The sequence below is a fragment of the Anarhichas minor genome, unplaced genomic scaffold (assembly GCF_050575085.1).
Source record: "Anarhichas minor isolate MPS153535 unplaced genomic scaffold, ASM5057508v1 ptg000007l, whole genome shotgun sequence".
NCBI classification, from domain to species: domain Eukaryota; kingdom Metazoa; phylum Chordata; class Actinopteri; order Perciformes; family Anarhichadidae; genus Anarhichas; species Anarhichas minor.
This window is the reverse complement of record NW_027466453.1, coordinates 423825-438110: the sequence shown is the minus strand read 5'-3', so window position 1 is coordinate 438110 and position 14286 is coordinate 423825. Positions and strand designations below refer to the sequence as shown.

At 42.9% G+C, this 14286-nt stretch overlaps 1 long non-coding RNA gene across 1 annotated transcript in view; it reads right to left on the bottom strand.

Annotated features, from left to right (window-relative positions):
* The window catches only part of LOC142938635 (uncharacterized), a 366584-nt gene that overhangs the window by 338545 nt on the left and 13753 nt on the right, over window positions 1-14286 (bottom strand). The window lies entirely within an intron of this gene.

The following is a 14286-nucleotide window of genomic DNA, read 5'->3' as shown; positions in this document are numbered from 1 at the left end:
CACCAAGTGTATTAGACCTGAAGCCTTTATTTAGGATTTAGTCTATAAATAGATCTTTTTTTGACAATACGTGTGTAAACGTGAGGTCGAATCCCAAAAAAAGGCAAAGAATAACTGTCTCTGGTAAGCTGTTAGCGGCTAATGTCCAGGGAATATTTTTTTTAAAGCTTTGCTTTTGTATAGTTATTAATAGTGAATGGACTTTAATCTGAGTCTTGCACAGGTGGTCCAAACCCAATCCCAAAATGAAAACACTTTATATTCCACTCCTAATACCCTCTTCTTTGTGTATTTGCAAAGTAAGAATGAAAGACAAGAACGCACCTTGTTTGTGTGCAAATAAGTGCGTAAGAATGGGAGAGGAGTGGAAACGTCATAATCCAGCCCACGCCACCAGTCTCACAGTGTCAGTAAGGAGTAAGAAGTAGAGAAGAGTAACTACTGTATTATGTCTGTTCCCTGTAACACATCTCAAGTCATCCATCCAACAGTTGTTTAGTTATTTCAGTCTGAATCAAACTGCCATCCCTAGAGCCATACTGCTGGCTAATAAAACCCAGTGGCAACTGCCCACATCTACAGAACAGAAGTCTCAGTGACATGTACTGAACCTGTAGGCCCCTGGATAAGAGGCCAGAGACTGATCAGGTTGTACTTTACAGTCTTTCTTACAAAGTACACTATATCAGTGTCGTTAAATGCTCTTTGAACTGAAATAAACTGGAGTCCTCTTCCTTCCTGTCATTTCCCCTACATTCCCTGTGCTAAGAATAAGCTCTATCAAGTTCATGTGTGATTTGGCTTAACATAATTATACCCTGACACCGCTACCTCTCTATCTCTCTCTCTCCCTCTCTGTCTTGCTCCCCGGTGTCTCTTGTGGTCCTATAAACGGTAGACAATTAGCAGGGAAGGGTAGTTTTATTAATTAGCCGGTAACAAGGAATGAGCAAAAGAGAGATTGATTGATGGATGGAGGTGTTGAGCTTACAGAAAGTCAGATTTTACGTGTTCAATGCTGTTAAGGGATAGTATTGTAATACAGAACACATCAGAATGGACAATAGTCAGATATAGAAAAACATATCCTACTTTACATCAAATCTTCTCCTAGAGACTCCTAGAGAATGGAGAATTAAGAAAAAAAAATGTATTTCCTCAATATTAACACAGGTGAGACCATCCTTTCATACATTTACACCAAACATATCACTCAGGCATTTCAATGAGAATGTATTGACGCAGTAGCTCTTCTGCGATCAAAGGTCCCCAACAAGGAAGTTAAAGCCATTTTTCACCAGTGCAATCCCAAAATGCAGTGCGGGAATTTAGTCAAATCTGCACAGTTCACGCATGACAACTATGCACACTGGGTCCAGTGCGAATAATCTGGATTGATTTATTCCATTTACTGGTAGAAATGGTTAATCACCTTCATACAGAGCCAGGCTGGCTGTTTCTTTGGGCTAAGCTAACTAGCTGTTAGCTGTAAACCTTTGCAGGTTTCATGACTAAATCCTATTAGTTTCCTCCTTAATAGTCCCCGTGTCCACAAACAATTAAACAAACCTATCCAGACAGAGAATGTCTAAGGGGCTAACATTAACCACACAAAACATATAATAATCGGACCCCAAATTTGATGCTAATGCTAGCTGTTGTGGCTAGCCCTGTTCTGTGACCGACATATAACGTATGGTCTCTCTCAAGCCATATATTTACCTTTATTTGGTTGTCGAGGCAGTCGTTACGGTATTTGTTGTTTAATATTGGGTTTTTGAGAAACCAAATTGATCAAATGTTCCCCCATTTTGGCAGCAGGCTAGCTATGACCCAAGATACTGAACCGTCTCTGGTCAATCCACTGATATTGTGTCTGTTCAAATATACTTCCCCCCCCGCACAAATGTTCCGCAGGGGGCATTCAAGCATTCACAAGAGTCCACAAAATCATGTTTTATACATTTTGAATGAAAATCCTTGAAAGGAATTTTGATCTGTTTTTTTACTGTGAATGGTCTACATGGCGATCGGCCAGATGGAGGATAAAATCCTTTCTCTATGTATTACAAACTGCTGTGCAGTGTTTATGATCCGACAAGTCTTTAAACTTGTGGATCTGTTACTCAAACCTAACTGAATGGTATTTCATCTTCTGACAGGTACTTTAGCTGACACGCAATGCTATTTGGTCTAAATGCTGAGTAGCAAATCATTTCAACGCAAGTGTGACATATGAATCCATTTATGTGGGTGTGACCGGGTATCTGACAGTACTTTGTTTCAAGCAGCAGTGTGTAGCAGGTTTAAATTGCATTTCGATCGTTATGGAAACTGGGCTTGTATATGGTTGTGTGTGTGTGTGTGTGTGAGAAAGACTCCAGTGATCTTTTTCCCTCTCTGTCTGTCTCTGTTCATTCATTATTAATCAACAGTGTCCCGCCCTACTCCCTGCTCATTTATTATGGCTGCGCAGTAGAACAACACTGGTAGGGGCATCCTGTGCTAGGTGCACGTCTCAGGTGATGTAACATGCACTCTGGCGGCCATCTTGTAAATCCACAGCTCTCGACGACATCGGCTGTCAACAACTTAACAGTCTCAGCATGAAATCCACAAGAAAGGAATGGAAAAGATAAGAAATAACTGATATTGTGTAGCTTTAATTGACAATGTTATCGCAATACCTGACAGCGAACACAAGAGGGAGCCCCTCTGCACCACACACATATGAGGTGGACACAGCAGCATATTACCCGTACTGCCACCAATATAAAGTTTTTTCGTAATAACAAGAACATTTTCTTGTATTAACGTAAGCCTTTTCCCATTATGATAAATACGTTCATGATTAACACTGTGAAACACCATACAGGAATTCACTGGCATTAACTTATATCAGACCAAACGCCACAAAACTGCCCCAGGGAGGAGAGCCGAGACAGAAGCTAAGCTAACCCAGCTAGGACCGAAGGGTGCTCCACTACCTTCCTGGATGTCTGATGCCCGGTCGCAGAAAAATAAGATGGATGAAAGCAGCGGGAGATCAGTGACTGTTGAGCCCACATCTTCACAGAGACCTGGATCCATCGTTCATCCCGGATCAAGCTGCACTCAGGTGGACATCAGGACAGAGCTCAGGACTCCGGTGGGACGAGAGGAGGTGGACTCTGTGTTTACACCATGATGCTTGGTGCTCACACAGTCAAAGTTGAGGGACAACAATGTTTTCCTCATGTTGATATTTAATGTTAAGATGTCGGTCATATTAGAATTGTTTTTGTTGCTGCTGTTCACATTCCTTATGATGCAAATAAAAATAATTCCCCACAGGAATGTACAACTACGTCTGTTTTGTTTATCATGTGTTTGTCACATGGCATCAGTCGATTTGAGAACTTAGAAGTTCTTCTGATGTGAATCTTTTGCCTTAGAATGACAAGCTGTGTTTTCACTTTACTCATGAAATGATCTAACAAGAGAAACGTTAGCATGTCAGCATATCTCCCCGCAGGGTTCATACACCAAATCAAACCCAGTCGATTCCTGAATGAATGCTCACCAGTGGCCGCCCTCCATCTGGCGGTTACTGTGATAACTTACTGTAATTTCATTACTGAAAAAAATCATCACTGCAAGGTCACTGGGAGCAGCCTCGTGTGTTGTCTTTCTACCAGCTTTGGTGCAAAGGGGCCTCCAGCTGCAGCCTAGCTGGAGGTCCAGGTTGACCTCATATAGTTTACGTTTTCAAGGCAGAAGGGGAATTTAACAATTTTATGTTTTACCTGCTTAAAATGTTTTATAGTGTGATAACATACTCATTTCTTTTTTTTTATAATTCTCATTATTTCAACATATCACTTAATACAAGCACTACTTATTAATACAATTAAAAATAGTTCCAGTCAATGCTTTAACATGTAGCCTGCCACGGCCTGATAAATTGACAATGACCTCTCCTTTTATTGTTTCATTCCTCTTTTCTCTTCCTTACACTGAAAGAAACTAGAGGCGCATTGTAAACCGTCATCTTGTGCAATTTTGGGAAACAAGACGAGGAGCAGAGGAGGCAGATTGCGAGAAGAGCAGGAAGGGAACAAGGAGGTCAGAGGGGGCACACGGAGAGCTTGAGGTAGAGAGGAGACGACGAAGTGAGGAGGAGGAGAGGAGGAGGAGGAGGGGGGGCGGGGGGGGGGGGGGGGGGGGGGGCACTGCAGTGTTTTTGGTCTCCTGCAGTTCTGTCTTTTGGCCCTTAGATGTCCCCGTGCACCACCCTGCAGTAAAACAGATCCAAGTACAGATGCAGAAACTGCACCGCACAGAGGGTGCGTGTGTGTGTGTGTGTGTGTGTGTGTGTGTGTGTGTGTGTGTGTGAGAGAGAGAGGGCATGAGAGACATCCAGGTACAGACTATCTCTCTTTCTGTAGCAACAATGCAGTTGTATGCCCTTGATCTTCACGTCACTGATGTAAGAGGACACTTTCTGCCGCTCTCGTTGTAAAAGGAACGGTTCGACATTTATGGAAATACACTTTCTGTGATGAGAAGATGAATTTCAGTCTCATGTCTGTGTGTTATGTACAGAGCTGGAGTCAGGATGTGGTTAGCTTAGCTTAGCAAAGGGCCACCCTTGGTTACTGTTGCTATGCCTATCAAACTTTAGGTTCAGGCACAGACGCAGTTTCCATCCATCTGTTTATGTGAGAGGATATATCGATAAAAACAAAGTTGACAAAGTGCAATGGAAACAGGCTTAAAGAATACATCCTGACATGCATTGAGCATGTGACCTCAACATCCACGGAAGAGATCAAAAAAATGGCAGCAGCCAAAACCATCAAACTGTCAATCTCCATGAACCACCTCTTAACATTCACATGTTCATCCTTCAACGGGCTTTCTGGAAATGTTATTACAATTAGTTGTAAACTTGGATGGACTGTATTGTAAATATATGTCTTATATATATTTAACTTCAGCACTATTTTATTTCTCGTTTTATTTTTTACCTGCGCACATTTCTTGATACATTTAATGAACCTTGTTACGTAGCCTGATATTTCCATTGCCAACAACTGCCTCTCTGTTATTGTTGTGCATAAAAGAACAGATTGCTAGTATTTCTTGTCATTTCATATCTCTATATGAAAGACCTGCGAACTCTAGAGTAGTAAAAAGGTACAACACTCGGGGAGTTGGTGTAGGCCTGTAAGAAACTTTAGTGATTTTAATACGCAAATCAAGCATTTTTGAAGCATTTTGTTATTACGATACAAAAATAAAACAAAATTGCATTTCAATAAACAAATATGTATTGCTGCATAACAATTTATGTTATGTTATTTGATTATAATTATTGATGCATTAATGTGTTCATTGCTTTAATGTTACAGCTGCTAAATATGGGGCTCATTTTTATTCATTCATATCTATTTTGTATATTACTTCACATATGACTGTGTAGCTTGTGGATTTTCCCCTGGGGACCAATAAAGCCATAGTGATTTAATAACATTATTTATTTATTTATTATGTTTTGTATTGTTAATCTAAATATGTAAAGTAATTGGTAACTTAAACTGTCACATAAATGTGGTGGCGTGAAAAGTAGGCTACAATTGTTGCCTCTGAGCTGTAGTGGAGTAGATATATGTAAAATGTATAAAGCGACATGGGATTAAAATAAGTACAAGTACATACTTCAGTACAGTACTTGAGTGAACTGTTATTTTCCACCACTAGTAACTGAATTGAGAGACACCAAGAAGTTAGCTAATGCTAGCTTGTTTAGCATCATTACATATGGCTTTAAAGTGTGCAATGTTATTTACTTTGCAATGTGTTACATGGCAGCAGCTGGTGTGTTATTACCAGCACTTTATTTACTCAGGCTGCGGATAATAAAACTTGACTCACAGTACATTTTCGCAGGCTTTGGGCAATGATTCTCGTGTACCTCACTTTAGCCTTAGCAAAGTGCCACATTGTAGCCTCCAGACAGGACAAGTCTGTCCAAACGCGAGAACGCACGTTACTGTTCGCTGCAAAAATAAAAGCTAATCTCGAGATTTGATAGACACATTTTCCAAATACAGTCCATTCAGTTGTCAAGCTAATGTTAGCAAAATATGGAAATGACGCAAAAAAATAATTAGGTGCATTTCTATCAACTGGTGTGGAGCGATTAAGCTAGGCTGCATAGTAGTCAGAAGTTGGTGCTATAGGCCACGCATGGCTGTAATCCGCTGTAGGGCCTCGCCACGCAGCTGTAGCCTACTCCTTGGTTCTCACGAATGGCCTGGCATAGCCTACACAAAACATGTCTTTCACGGCAAGGACCTGAAAGATTCCTGGTTAACTTAGTACGCACTGATGAGTTTAGCACCAGCAGCTACAGCAAAGTCTGCCAGCTGACTTTTCAAGCAACAAGCAAGTTAGCACCGAGCTGCTAACTCAAGGAGAACCAGGGATTGACCGTTTTCCTCTGATCTGCAGAAGATATCCCATTAATGTATTGCATCATTTGACTCCGGAACCTTTAAATTTTCCCAGCCAGGCTCCTCCACCACTTGATAGAATCGCCAGCTAACGAAGGAAGTCAGCTAACGAAGGAATCCCTTTTCCTGCATGGACCTGGTAATGTAACTGTGCCTCGCACAGCACAGCATTAGCACCGTGAGGGCACATGGCTAAGCGAGACAATGTACATGTATTGTTTTGATTTAATATTATTCAGAGCTTTATTGCTGCAATGTCTGTTTATAGTCAGGGTGTTGAACAGCAAGTTGAGGTTGGTAATGGTCTACACAGACACAGACACAGGTTCTTACATGAAAACTAACCATCCCCTTTGCTAAACCGCGACACAGATTTGGGGCTGCTGTGGCTTAGAGGGTAGAGCAGGTTGTCCTTTATCTTATCTATAAGTGTGGCGGTTCGATCCACGGCCCTTACTGTCTGCATGTCAAAGTGTCCTTGGGCGAGACACTGAATCCCAAGTGGCTCCCCAGGCGCCCCACAGCATCTCACTGCTCCTGAGAATGCTTAGGATGGGTTAATGGCAGATGTCATGTATGTACCTGTATGTAAATGTTGCCCTCAATCAACAAACTACCTTTTAGGATCTCACACCTCCCATTTAATTGGTTTCAACTTGAAAAAAGTATATACTATCAACAGACATGTCTGTGTCCAATGAAATGAGGGGCTGAAGGGGGTGTGACCTTTTGTTTGGGAGTGAAGCAAAGCTGCACAGGACACAATGCCACCAACTGGTAAGTTTACTATGGCTTTTAAACAAGTTTAAATGAAAATATCTTGATACAAAAAAATGTATGCATGCACATTAGTCATTACTAAAGAAGTATGCTTGATTTGATTATTTAGTTTTCATTTATATACTAAAATGATTTTTGTTCGTTGCCTCAGCGCAACTTTGTGCAGCTAGACCAATTATGTTCAGGCAACAACCTGCTATCGTGTGGAGATGATAATTATGACAATATCATGTCATTGTTTTTATTACTATCTACTAATCATTTCAGAAATGGACACAGGAACATATTATGGGAACAAGGAACAGGATCAGGCAGTTAGGGTTGTTTGAGAGACAATCAGGTCAGGGGTCAGTCTGCAGAGTAACGTGTGTGTGCATGTGTGCGTGTTTGTTTGCATGCGTGGGGGGTAAATATTTTATGATTGATATATTATCAGGGACCCCAAAGCTTCCCAAAAATAGAGTGAAATATTTTTTACCCCCCAAAATAAAAAGTCATGCCATAGAGCAGGGGTCTCAAACTCATCTTCACTCTGGGCCACATCAGCATCACGGTTTCCCTCAAAGGGCCGGTTGTAAATGTAAGACTGTGTAAATGTAACTACTCCTAACATATTGGTAAATAACTGTCTCTGCATTTGATTATTGTTTATTCAAGTGTAAAAATATTGTACATGCAGTTATATGAATGTAAACATATATTTAAGCACATTTCTGTTATTGTAACTTAAATCCTTTTAATTTAGGGTTAAGAAACCCACATTACTCTATCAAAGATCAAACTATTAAAGAAAATATCAAAGACAAATATCAAACACAAGTTATTACAATAACTTTGTTCAATGCTTAAAATACTTTCAAGGGTGCGTTTGCACAATCCCACGTGAAGTATTTCATGTGTTTTAAAGCCACGTATAAAGTAGTCTTCAATGTACTCACAATACATTTCCATGTCAAGTGTACAGTAACCAGCCAAAGAGCTGCTTCTATGTGTTTAAGTATCTCATCATTATGACTTTCTATCTCATAACTTTGACTTTCTATCTCATAACTTCGACTTTCTATCTCATAACTTCGACTTTCTATCTCATAATTTCGACTATGGGGATATTTTTATTATCAAGTCCAACTTTACATTTTTTTTTTTACTTTTATTTTTAAAACTTTTATTTATTTTTTGCTGGCCGATTCGCAGGCCACATAAAATGACGTGGCGGGCCGGATTCCCGCCTGATTCCCGCCGGATTCCCTGCCATAGCGGGTTGAACGGTGAATTGGCTTTTAAACACAGACATACACACAGTGAGCATATCTCACAACTCCCACATCACACGCTCTTTGTTCTGACTGAACACGTGGCTGAGGTCCTGGTGGTCGTCTTTGATTCAGCCAAACTTTGTAATTTTACATTGTCAGCCATATTGAATTTTAGATATCCAAATTGATAATTTGGTACTGTTAAATGAGACTACATATATCATTTACCATTTTTGAAGGGTGGTGCCCCATGAGTTTATTTAATGTAAATTAATTCATTATAATAATTATTTTTGAGCAACTGCACTTACCTAATTGTGCTGCCCTGTAATTAATAATATCTTTAGAAAATGATATTAATATTGTAAGTGTCGTGGTTGTATGATAAAGGAATTAATCAGTCCAACACGTTTTGGGTTTTTCTCATAACTTTAGTCAAGCTTCCACGGAACCGCACCAAGTCAGATCACCGTCTCTCGCTACTCTCCTTCTCCTCCCGTCATCTCCTCCCCATCACATCAAACCCCGTAAACAGTGCCAACTAGTGGTCATACTTGATCAACACAGGATTTCAGTCTTACACATCTTCCCCCCTTTACAAAAGAAGCGTCCTCGCTTCAAAATAGCTGAATTTATAAGTACACTTATCAAACAGATGTAAGTAATAAACAGAAACAAGAAGAAGGATCATAACAAATAATAGAACAGCATACATATATATATATATATATACTTTTTTCTTTTTTTTTCTTTCTGTATGCCAGCAAGAACAGGCAAAAGTTCATACAACAGTTCCATAACGTACTGGGGGACGCACACAGCGGCCAGACTTGGTCCTTACTCCATCAAAAGGCAGCACTACCGGTTCACTGGAAGAACCTGTGGCAGTATTGTCTCCCACATCTGTTAAGGTAGTGGCAGCTCCTTGAGTCGGAGGACAAACATTAGTCCGAGCCCTATCTGGCGGCGCAGAGCATCGCTGTGTGGCTGGACTCCAGTAAACATAAGGTCTGGAGCCGGAGAGTGCAGTAAGCAATGAAGGACCTGAGCTGTTTGCTGCTGCAGCCCCTCCTGAAGGTGAGGGTGGATTTCTTTCAGCTGACCAGGCAGAGCGATAAGGTTTCATGCGGTTGTAGTGAATGACCTTAGGCTTAGCTCTCGGGTCTCGCTGGTCCAACAGTTGATAGTCCACTCCAATGTCACCACCGCCTGAGCCTAACATTCGTAGCACTTTGAAAGGGCCCGACCACTTTGGTGACAGCTTTTGTCTAAGCAAGGGCTGGCAAGTCAACCCACACCAACCTGACTCATAGGCTGTGTGTTTCATCCGACGATCATAGTAGTGCTTTTGTTGAGCACCTGCTGCCTCAATGTTTTGTGCAACAGAGTGAAAAGCCGCGCACAGTCTCTTTAATACAGAATTGGCATATTCACTTGGAGTACCTGGAGTGGCATTTGAAACTCCGGGGGAGTCTCCGAGAAGGAGATCAGCAGGCAGAGGGGCTTCTCTACCATGGGCCAGGGAGAAAGGCGTGTGTTTGGTGGACGAGTGAACAGTGGTGTTGTATGCAACTCAACTTGTCGCAGGTGGTCGTCCCATTCACCTCCTCTGGTGTATAGGTATTTTGCCAACTGGTCCTTGATGGTCCTGTTTGCCCGTTCCACCATGCCATCTGACATAGCATGGTAAGGGGATGTCCATGTTTTGTGTATTCCCAGGCGGGAACACAGGTCTTTGACAAGATCTGAGTCAAACTGACGGCCTTGGTCAGTGTGCAAACTTTGAGGGACACCGTGGTGACTGATGTAATCTTCAAACAAACATTTAGCCACAGTGGTTGCTCGTTGGTCAGGAAGTGCATACAAGTTGAGGTACTTAGTAAAATAGTCCATTACAACAAGTACATAACGATTACCACGGCGAGTAAGTGGCAACTCTGTCAGGTCTGCTGCAATCTTCTCAAAAGGCCTAGATGTGATTATGTTTTGCATAGGTGCCTGTTGGTGTGGTGTTTGTGGTCGCCGTGCTTCACAGGCTGTGCATTCAAGACACCATTGAGTTATGTCACGGCTTATGTGAGGCCAATAGCATCTGACTTGTGCCCCTTGCAGTGTCTTCTGCGCACTGAAATGGCCAGAGAGTGAATGTCCATGTAATGTTTGAAATACCTCCTTCTGTAAACTACTGGGTACCACAGTCTGTAAAACAGGGTCACCTGGTGGAGGTCTGACCTTGCGACATAAGAGACCATCAACAAGGCGGAGTTTAGGAAAGTCTCTCCAGTACTGTCTCATTTCAGGTGAGGCTGCTTTAATGTTTGAAAATGGTGGCCTACTGTCAGTTAACACCCAGTTGATGATTATTTGCAACACAGGATCAGCTGCTTGAGCTTGGATGAGGTACTGTCTGTTCATATTCAGGAGTGAATTATCCATAGTTACCGCTGCAGTATCAGGTGATGCAGACTGCACCTGCGATACTATGTCCGCAGCAGGTGAGGCAGTGGGAGCAGACTCTGAGCAGGATGCCAGTTCAGTGGTTGGAGCGCATGAGAGTGACTCTGCTGTGTCTGTTTGAGTGTGAATGGAAACACATCTCACCTGATTTGCTGCAACCATAGGGGTGGTTTCTTCAGCTGTCAGAGGACGACGGGACATAGAGTCAGCATTGGCGTGTTTAGTCCCCTGTCTGTATTCAATTGTCCAGTCATAGGGGTCAATTTCCAGAGCCCACCTGGCCCTGCGACCTGTAGGATCACAATCCAGAGCCATCTTCCTCAAGGAGAGAAGGGGTTTGTGGTCTGTGATGATGCGAAAGGGGTGGCCTGTCAAATACTGGCGATAGTGCCGGATGGACCATATGATAGCCCACAGTTCCCTGTCATATGTAGACCAATGTTTCTCTGTTTTTGTCAAAATGCGACTGCCATAAGCAATGACATTTTCCACGTTTTCCGCATTCACCTAAGACAGAACACATCCAATGGCTGTGCTGGACGCATCTGTGAAGAGCAGAAACTCATGTGAGAAATCTGGATAGGAGAGGATGTGAGTGTCACACAGAGCATGGCGGAGGCTGTCAAATGCGCTCTGTTCAACATCAGTCCATAGAAATGTCTTTCCTTTTTGAGTGAGAGCATGCAGGGGCTCTGACATTTTTGCAAACTCATAAATGAAACGCCGGTAATATGAGCATAACCCAAGAAATGCTCTGACCTCAGTCGGGTTTTTAGGTGCAGGCCAGTCTCTCACTTTGTTCGTGTTTCTCGGGTCAGGTTTTAGTCCTGCAGGTGAGATGACGTGTCCCAAGAATGTCACTTTCTGTTGTGCAAAACTGCATTTTGAGGGTTTGAGTTTAAGGTTAGCGGCTCTGAGGCGATCCAACACCTCTCTCAAATGCTGAAGATGGACAGAAAAACTGGGGCTGTATACAATAATGTCATCGAGGTATACTAGGCATATTTTCCATGAGAGACCTTGTAACACCAGCTGCATTAGATGTTGGAAAGTGGGGGGTGCATTTACCAAGCCCATGGGCATCATACAAAACTGGTAAAGTCCTCTGCTTGTGGTGAAAGCCGTCTTTGCTTTGTCCTGTTCCTCGAGCTGTACTTGCCAATAACCTGAAGAGAGATCCATCGTGCTGAACACCGATGAACCTCTGAGTGCATCCAAGGTGTCGTCTGTTCTGGGCAAAGGATGTGCATCTTTTACTGTGACTGCATTCAACCCTCTGTAGTCAACACAAAAACGCCATGATCCATCTTTTTTTCTGTCCATTACCACAGGTGCTGCCCAGGGGCTGTGACTCACTTCCACTATTCCTTTGTCCAACATCTCCTCTACATGTGATTGAATCAATGTTTGCATTTTTGGGGAAGTACGATATGCACGCTTCCTAACTGGGAGTGCATCTTTTGTGTGGATTTTGTGTTTGACCATGTCGGTATTACCAAAGTCTGTGCTGGTTTTACTGAAGACATCATGGTAAGAGGAGAGCAAGTTGTGTAAGTCGGACCTTTCTGCATTTGTCAGATTTCCACACTTGACATCAAACAGTAGTTTGGTTGGCTGTGTAACAGTAGTTGACAGACTGGGTGGTTGTACTGGGCAGGTGGACACATTACATACAGGGGCTGAATCCTCACTTATGTCAGTGTTGGACACTGGAGTAAACTGTCCTAACTGCATACCTGAATGCAGCACCATGGGGGTGTGTGTGGGGTTGATGATGCGTGCAACAGTACAGCCATTCTCAGCAGTAGACAGTGTGCGGGCGACTGCAATACCATCCAGTTCTGGTTGCCGGGGTTCAAGACAGCCACTGTAACTGCCCAGGGGGCCTGCATAGATTACAGGGGGAATAAGGGCAACTTTGCAAATCATTTCACAGCGTGGGGGGACAGTAGTGTTCTCCATTATTTGTGCTGTACAACTAGCAGGTGCCAGATCACTTTTCCGAAGTAGCGGCAGAACCTCATCACCTAGATAGCACAGCCCCCTCCCCATGTCTAAAATAACACTGTGAGGAGTGAGAAAGTCGCAGCCTAATATGAAGCCTTCATTAACATTTCTGATGACTTGTACTTCATGTTGTAGCGTTTGAGACCCTAGCTTAAAGGTGACATCTACCATACCCAATGTATCCAAGCTTTGGCCAGTCACAGCTTGTGACATGATGAACTTCTTTTTTATGGGTCTTTTTGCAAGAGAAGGTATTGACATCTTGGTCTGCTCACTTATAAATGAAATAGTGGAGCCTGTATCAATCTAGCTGCTTGGCGAGCACGCTCAGCTTGGGAGGCAACTTCAAAAGCTTCGGTGAAACTTTTCACTCCTCTTTCATGACACTTGACTTGAAGCTCTTGATCCAGACCACCAATGAAGCGAGACATTTTCATATACTCTGAAGCTTTATGCTCAAAATCTGGAAACGCTTCTTTGACAAGCCTGCATACATCGGCAGCATAAACTTCCATTGCTTCATTAGGCAGTCTTTGACGGGCGTTAGGGAATGTTTGAAATGATGCAATTATGTCTTTTTGGCCAAAAGCTGTCTGCAAGTGGCTCTTTGTTTCAGCATAGGAGCTCTGAGTTTCCCGAGGCAGATTATCCCAAACAATAAACAGTTCTGGCGGTAGTCTAGTAGGTAGCTCAGCTGCCAACACTGTACTCAAATCCACACCACTGTCCTTGTAACGGGCCTCTTGAATTACCTCATAGCGGCGAGCCCACAGTTGAAAAGACTCACGGCCATCGTTGTGAAATGGTGGAGGTAAAGGAATGCCCCGTGGCGCTCCCGATGCTCTGCTGGTCGGCGGCAAAACTTGCGTTGGAGCTCCACTTGTGCTCGTGCTGGCTCGCGGCTCACCCGCGGGGAATGATTCATCATCAGACATTTTCTCTCTTCTTTTCTTTAGCTTTCAGACGGAATTAGATGACCGCAACACGGTTTCTAAACTCACTTGAAGCTAACATGCGGGGGGGGGGGGGGGAATCAAAGGAGGTGGTAATGGCTAGCTGGCTAAACTAAGCTAGCGGGTAGCGTGGCTGCCGTTAGCCTTTAGCTTCAGCTACTCACAAAGTTGAGCAGAATCCCAATGGACGATATTCCACGAGAGGACACATCCCACCGCTGCCACCAGTGTAAGCGTCGTGGATGATAAAGGAATTAATCAGTCCAACACGTTTTGGGTTTTTCTCATAACTTTAGTCAAGCTTCCACGGAACCGCACCAAGTCAGATCACCGTCT